This window comes from Microcaecilia unicolor, chromosome 9, assembly GCF_901765095.1.
Source record: "Microcaecilia unicolor chromosome 9, aMicUni1.1, whole genome shotgun sequence".
Classification (NCBI taxonomy): Eukaryota; Metazoa; Chordata; class Amphibia; order Gymnophiona; family Siphonopidae; genus Microcaecilia; species Microcaecilia unicolor.
The window spans coordinates 202,665,606-202,673,785 of NC_044039.1; the positions used below are offsets into that span (position 1 = coordinate 202,665,606).

The 8,180-nt window shown below is 42.0% G+C and overlaps 1 non-coding gene across 1 annotated transcript; it reads left to right on the plus strand.

Moving 5' to 3' along the window:
• The first annotated feature begins 4,509 nt into the window (after positions 1-4,509).
• Positions 4,510-4,781, plus strand: LOC115478267. The gene has a single exon (XR_003943484.1).
• The last annotated feature ends 3,399 nt before the right edge of the window (positions 4,782-8,180 follow it).

The following is an 8,180-nucleotide window of genomic DNA, read 5'->3' on the forward strand; positions in this document are numbered from 1 at the left end:
AGCACCCTACCTTAACTCCCAAGACCCTCCTCTCCCTTCTATTGGTCTAATACTGACCTCGGGCTTCCCATTGGACCAGGGCAGCCTAAGATATTGTTCAACCAATCGGATCCAAGGCCGCGAGGAGGCGCGGATAGGAAGAGGGGGAGAAACGATTTGCACGCCCACTTGGTTAGAGACAGAACAGGAGGAGACGGCATGAGCCTATCGGGCCCATGATATGGTCTGAAGCTAGTAGGCGGAGCTTGCCGCCCTATCAATTAGATTGTTTTGGATTAACAATATGGCGACGGATTCTGCATTGGCGAGAATGAAAATCTCCTTGGGTGGGCCGGCTTCTGCATTGTGACGTCACGACATGTTGTATCTCCAACTTTTTTTGGTTCAGCTTAATCCTTGGGTTGGGAAAAAAAAATAAACTGCTTCCAGGAGGAGGGCGATGATGATGAGGGTGCGTCACTTCCGCTGGCCGGAAAAAAAAAAATCTTCCGTTAAGCAGCTTAAAAGCTGCTAAATTCGAATCTGTGATGAATGGATTGGAAAGCACGAGGTGTTGTAGCAGGTACTTGAAGTGTATGGTGGTGTCTTTTTGGGTTGGTTTGTCTGTTAAGCAGTATTTCGTTACGGGGATGCTCTGGGAGTTCGGCAGAGTGGTCTGAGCAAGTCTAGAATTGTCTGCCTGCTTTTCCGATCCCTTAGAAAATGCCCAGCGCTGCAGTTTCTGATCGCCTGGAGGATAAGGTGCGGGTGAGTATGTTTCGCCTACTAGCAGCACTGCTCTCCGAAGGTTGGCTTTCTGCAGTACTGCTGCAGGTGGTTGAGGGAGCGGATAGAAATCAGAAAGTTATCTAGTCTGCTTCATATGTAAATTGTTTATGGAGGTGTCAACACTTTCAGATCGGTAGTATTCAACTTAAAAGGCTATTTTGAAGCGTGTTAGCTGCTATAATAAAACACGTGGTCAGATATTTGTTATAGCAAACTATGTAAAGTAACAGCAATCTGTTATGCCTGCTCTGTACTAGATCCCAGGGATGGGGGGGAGGTGTAGAATTGGAAAAAAAATTAGAGGGGCAGGGAGATCAATTCCTTCTCTTTTCCCTTACTTTATCTCTTTACATTCTAATTGTAATTGTACAGATACTAATTATATCTGATATCCTGGAATGAACATGTCATAACAAAATTCTGTAAGTCACATTGAGCCTGCAAATAGGTGGGAAAATGTGGGATACAAATGCAATAAATAAAAAGGAATTGGGAGCTATCTTTATTTTCCCTGTCCCCTTTACATTTTTGTGGTGTTGAGTCCGAGATCATGCAGTGTATTTACACCGCAAATTAATAAATAGGGGTAAGTTTATACCTGAGTCAATGAAGGGTGAAACAACTTGCCCAAGGATAAAAGGATGTGGATGGATTGCCCTTATCTGGCAGGTTGACTCCTAATGGTAGTACCATGAGACAACTGGTAGGGCTCAGAACCACTATTGTGAACCCAGAAAAGCTACGAGGGACGAGCAGAGGGGGTCTGCTCCTATCAGAGAGACCCCCGGGTGAGTCTGGGTGAAGGTCAGGGATTGCATAGTTGGAGGGGGAAAGGCTTCTCAGTTGGGAGAAGTTTCTTGAGGGGGTGAACTTGTAATACTTTATATGTATATCCAAGTTTGATTTGTCCCTGTGTTTCTCGGGGCACAGACCGTAAAAGTCTGCCCAGCACTGTTCCTATACTAACAGTTCTGAAGCCAACGTCAAAGCCCCTTAAAATTTACACTTCAGCCCCTCCATATCTATTCAGTCACGATCAGGCCACAGACTGTAGAAGTCCGCCCTGCACCGGTTTTATTCTCCAAATACCGGTGTCGCCACCCTTTCAGGGGAGCATGCTGTTCAAGGGTTGCATTGTATTGTGCCACTGTGGCGGCTGACTTTTTCCTGATAGCAGAGCCTGCTATAAGTGTTAATGAAAGGCAGATGCCAGCCATGCCTCTTGCATTTCTTACACAAGCTTTGTCCTTACCACACCTGAAGCTTTGCGCTTAAGATGCAGTAAGTGCAAAAACTTACTGTACTTTAGTAAAAATGCCCCTTATAACATAAATGCATAGTGATGTACGTAAAGTAATCCCAAACACCAGCATAAATTGCTGGATTCTGAGTTACAAGTCACCGCACAAGAAAAAGATATTGGATAATATGTTGGACATTTTCAGCCCAGTTGAAGCTGCTAAAAAAAACCCCAGAATATTAAGTATTGTTAGAAAAGGGATGGAGATCAAAGCTGAGAATACATTGCACCTTGGTTCTAATTGCCTCATTTCAAAAAGGTTCAGAGAAGAATGACTAAAAAGATAAAGGGGATACAATACTTCCCTTATGGAAAGAGGTTATAAACAAATTAGGGCTTTTCAACTTTGAGAAAAATAACTGACAGGAAATATGCTAGATTTATAAAATTGGATGGGGCGGAATGATTAAATAGGCAACAGTTTTTAACATGTCACACAGTATCGAGTCAAAAAACAGCAAGGCAGGTGAACCGTCAAATTCAATATGGAAGATAAAACAACAAGACAGACCTTGTAAGAAACAGGGGCAGTAGGTGCAGAAAAAAACCCACGATTGCTATGCTAGACTCCGTTACTTCGTGCAGCTATATATATATATATATACTTCACGTCTTTTTAAAGTGACCTACTGCCTCTGACACAGCCATTTGTACTGGCGAAACATGGCCATGTCGGATGTTTTATGTTGAAATTTGGGAGCTTTTAATCTATTAATAAAGACTGTTTCTTACAAGATCAGCTTTGTTTTATCTTCCACACAGTATCAAGAGGACACTCCCTGAAATTTAATGACTAGCAGATTTAAAACAAATCGGGTAGTTTTTTTTCACGCCGTGCATAAAAGCTGCAGAATCTGTTGCTGGAGGATGTAGAATTCAAGATAGGATTAAACAGGTTAAGAACATAAGAATAGCCATACTGCGTCAGTGGACCATCTATCCCAGTATCTTGTTTCCAACAGTGGCTAATCCAGGTCACAAGAACCTGGCAGAAACCCAATTAGTAACAACATTCCATGCTACCAGTCCCACAAGCAGTGGCTTCCTCCATGTCCATCTTAATAAACAGACTATGGACTTTTCCTCCAGGAACTTGTCCAAACCTTTTTTTTAAAACCGAGATAACGCTAACCGCTATTGCCACATCCTCCAGCAGTGAGTTCCAGAGCTTTGAGAGAAAAAATATTTCCTCCTATTTGTTTTAAAAACTCCTAGAAGAAAAGGCCATAATAATTATTACCACAAATGCGGGGGCGGGGGGGGGGGGAACAAATTGTAAAAATGGATGAGAAAGGTAATGAACCTTCAAAGCATTAAATTCCCATCTTAGTCTCCAATCCTAATAGCATATTAATCAAATATCTTTAATAACATTTCCTCCTATACATAAAACACTGTGTATAGGACCGTGCTCGTATGCTTTTTTTGGGGGACAATCACCGACTTGAAAGTTCAAAAGTCTTCATTGGACTGTCCAGATATATAATCATAGCACGTGTCTGTTTCAGTGGAGTGGAGGAGTGGCCTAGTGGTCAGGGTGGTGGACTTTGGTCCTGGGGCACTGAGGAACTGAGTTCGATTCCCACTTCAGGCACAGGCAGCTCCTTGTGACTCTGGGCAAGTCACTTAACCCTCCATTGCCCCAGGTATAAATAAGTACCTGTATACAGTATGTAAGCCGCATTGAGCCTGCCATGAGTGGGAAAGCACGGGGTACAAATGTAACAAAAATAAAATAATAATTGCCTCCAAGTGCTTTTTACCACCCTTTGTGCAAAAAACCTTTTTAACTTTAAGAAAAAAAAAAGCATTCACTTAGCTTAAGAGCACCCACTGTAAGCTTTAGAGTGCAGGGGCGTTTGTCATTGCCAACAACACACAAGCTTCACTGGTGGGTGTCTTGAAACAGCCTCGGCGAAACATGAATCATGTCGAGATACACGTTTAATTCTTAAGCCAAGTGAATGCTTTTCTTTTTTAAAAAATTTTTAAGGTTTTTTGCTCAAAGGATGGTAAAAAGCACTTGGAGGCAATTATTGCACTGAAACAGGCACGTGCTATGATTATATATCTGGACAGTCCATTGAAGACTTTTGAACTTTCAAGGCGGTGATTGTCCCGAGAAAGCATACGAGCACGGTCCTATACACAGTGTTTTATGTATAGGGGGAAATGTTATTAAAGATATTTGATTAATATGCTATTAGGATTGGAGACTAAGATGGGAATTTAATGCTTTGAAGGTTCATAATAATTATTAGCCAGGTAAAATAGTGACCTAGTAAATGACAGATAAAATCAGCATGGCCCACCTAGTCTGCACCATAAGATTGGTGGTGGTTTGGGTTGTAACTGCCACTCTGTGGGCCTCAGACTGACCCAGCATGGCTCTTCACGTGCTCTTAAGAGGAAAGATTTATTTCAGGGAATTGCACTTCCAATATCTGCAGCCTTAGTATTGCCCTTTGTTGTTTGTACTTTGGGTGTTTAAGGCTTGCAGAGAGAGTTTTCAGGAGGAAGCCGAGGCATGGCTGTGCGAGCGTTAGCAGACTCATGTGCAATGTTCCTCCAACACTCAAAGCTCTGTTGCCACGGAGGTAATGACTGTTCCCGTGTCATTATCTATCAGTCAACAGGAGAGAAATGTAAAGCAGTAAGATATTGATTGCAGAACAGAGAAGTTTCTGCTCATCACTAAACACCTGCTACAACTATTCAGTGGACTTCACTGAAGAAAAGTGTAAGTTTGGGGGGGGAGGGGTTCTAGGATCAGTACTGCTAATAGAATTCATAATTATAGAACAACCTTTCAATCTCCATCTTTGCTTGCACTAATAGTGTGCATTTTTAATTGAGATTTTGTGGAGCAGTTGTTGGTGCAGATGGTGCATTAAACAATTGGAAAGATCATTTGTTGAAACTAGGGCTGTACTGAATATTTGTATTTGATTTGATTCGGTCCTAAATATTGTCCTGAACACATTATTCGTATTCAGCCGAATAGTGATTTTTTAAAATTCAAATATGAATAATCCAGGGCTCTATTGTGCTAAATCCTACTGAAATAAACACTTGATCTCTGATTTCACATTGCTTCTTTTTATTATTTGCTAGTAAAAAAAAAAGGCCCGTTTCGCACACAAATGAAGCGGGTGCTAGCAAGGTTATCATGTAATGGCTATTATGTTTTTAAGGGAACCATTAGGAGAAATGTTCTGTCATGATAAGTAATAATCAGGAAGGGTGTATAATGAGTAATATTCTCCAGGGGTATGAGATACGGATTGTTTTTATGTTTTTTTATTTTAATCTTTCTTTTTTTTGTGATTTTTATTTATAGTATTTTTTTAAAAAGAGTGCACAGACTCCGTCCATGTCCAGCATTTCTCCTCTCTTCCCTCCCCTCCGTCCATGTCCAGCATTTCTCCTCTCTTCCCTCCCCTCCGTCCATGTCCAGCATTTCTCCTCTCTTCCCTCCCCTCCGTCCATGTCCAGCATTTCTTCCCTCTCCTCCATCCATCCATGTCCAGCAACTCTCCATTCTCCCCTCCCTCTCCTCCATCCACCCATCCATGTCCAGCAACTCTCCATTCTCCCCTCCCTCTCCTCCATCCATGTCCAGGAACTCTCCATTCTCCCATATCCAGCAAATTTCCTCTCTCCCCTGCCCCTAGTCATCCATCCATGTCCAGCAGTTCTCTTCTCTCCCCTGCCCTCTCCTCCATCCATCCATGTCCAGCAACTCTCCATTCTCCCCTCACCTCCTGTCCAGCGATCTTTTTTGTTGTTGTTTTTTGTTTTGTGAGACCACAAAATCTTATCCTAAACATCATTGAATATAGCATTGCAGATGCTGGTATCTTATTATTAGTACAATTAGGTGCTTATTTTTATAAGCACTATTTGTCATGCTTAAACCAGGCATTTAGATGTGAATAATGCTTGTACGTCTGAACCCTGATTTTTACAAAGCTAGGATACAGACATCTGGGGTGGGGGGAGTGTATTCCCTATTCCCCACCCCCCTCACACCACGCAAGGGAGTACCAGGTTCTGTGACAGCATGAGGAAAAATACATGTGTATGTTTCTAAAGTGCCTGACATATATGTGCCAGCAACAGTGAGCCTGTTCATTTTAGATATTTATGGTTCTAAAATGGATGCCCACTGCCGCATGTAAGTGGCACATAAATGTCCAGTCTTACACGTATTTTAGAACAATCCCCTAAATACCTGTGAAACGTATCAAATTAGATTGAAAATAATTGTGCTCATAATCTTGAGATGGAAATGACATCAACAGGTGTCAGCAAAAAGCATCTCAGCAGTTTTGGTTTTTTTTAATCATTGCACAAAATTATTTTGAAAAAGTGATCATAAGGAAACATTTAAGCCAAAAAAAACCCCCAAAGAACAAGCACAGAGGTGTGCTCTAAATATCCAGAGTAAATGCAAACCTAAAACGTTTATTGAACTTTATGATATGATTGGGGTGGAGACTTGGAACTTTTTTATTGACGCACTTTAAGAACTCACATGAATCAAGAAGTTGAAATAGGTGGTGGTTTCATTTAAGATTTTTTGGTTGTTTTTGTTTTTAATTCTGATGGGGGTTTAACTTTCAGATTTTTTTTTTCTCCAACTGAAACATTTTTGTTGCTCTGTATATATCCTTTCTAAAATCTGCCTCATTATCCTGCAGCGTGTGCTGACATAAACACAGTTAACAGCTTTCTGTTTTTTTCTACATTTTGCAGATAGAAGACCGGCCTGGCAGCAGTACAAGTGGTCGGATGCTTTTTCCCTCTTTCCCAAGAAGGCTTGTTGTCTTGCTTCAATAACAAAACATGAAGATTCTTATCAAATTAAGGAACTCGTTACCACACCTCAGCTGCAAATCCAGTCTTGTTGAGGAAAAACCAGGAGGCAATTATCCATCCGTAGCAAAACGTTAGAATTAGTTTTAACCCTTTAATGCTACACCTGGGGCAAGACTGTGCCATGCAGATTTTACACAGACCTCCCCTCCTACACAAAACACTACAATTTTTTTTTATAGAATTTGGAATAGGGATTAGGAGCCAGTGCCTCTTGCAGGAAGGAGGAAATAGTAGCTGACTTCAGGCCTTGCTTGGACAGAAAGGTGGAGTAATAGTGAGCCAGCATCTGCTGCCCAGGTGATAAAATGAGACTTAACAGAAGCAAGAGGCAGTGTCGGGGTAGAGAGTTGAGGATCTGTCTTATTGGCGCATATATCCAGCCTTATCAAAACCAATGATTTGCCCAAGGTGGTTTAGAACAAAATTTTAAGTTTTAACAATTTTTATTGGTGATATTATAAATACAAAACAACCAAGCAACTCGTCTTTTACCATCAAATTAGTAACTTAGCTATGTTACCCCCCCCCCACCCACCCATATCCAAGCCCCGCCTTCCCCTCTGGACCTTATAGTGGACAATAAGTTTTGTCAAAGTTATAACAGTAAAACAAACACTGGAAATTTTCCCCCCTCCCTCCCCTGCTGAGAGATATCCAGACCCCCACTTCCTATCCACATGGATAGCCTCATCTCATTGTACGCCTAAAGCGAATTCACCACTAAACTCCGTCCTTTAGGAGACAAACTTTGGATATACGGCCCCCAAATGTTTAGAAACCGCCTCCGCTGCCCAGGGGAGCTGCCTATACCCCTCCTTTCAAACAACATGAACTCATGTAGTCTGTTCCGCCAGTGCCAGAAATCTGGGGGGGGGGGGGTCTCCCCTACCCTACCCATTGGCTCAATATTAGTCTCTTGCCAATCAAACAGGCTTTCTGAACCAATTGGCAGGCTGAACCACCTTGTAGAAGGAAAGCCTCGTATTTGTCCAACAAAATTCCCGTGGGGGGAGCACATGACTCTCAAATGCAAAAGATCTGCCAGATACTGAACAATGGAATCCCAAAAATGTCTCACTTTATAACAACTCCACAAACAATGATAAAGAGACCCCGGAGCCCTCCCACACAAAGGCGTGGATACCCCTCCCATTCTAAATATCTGAGCCTTTGTTAGGTAGGCCCTATGCAGAGTACGATATTGGCATTCTCTTAAGTCCTGCATTGCCCG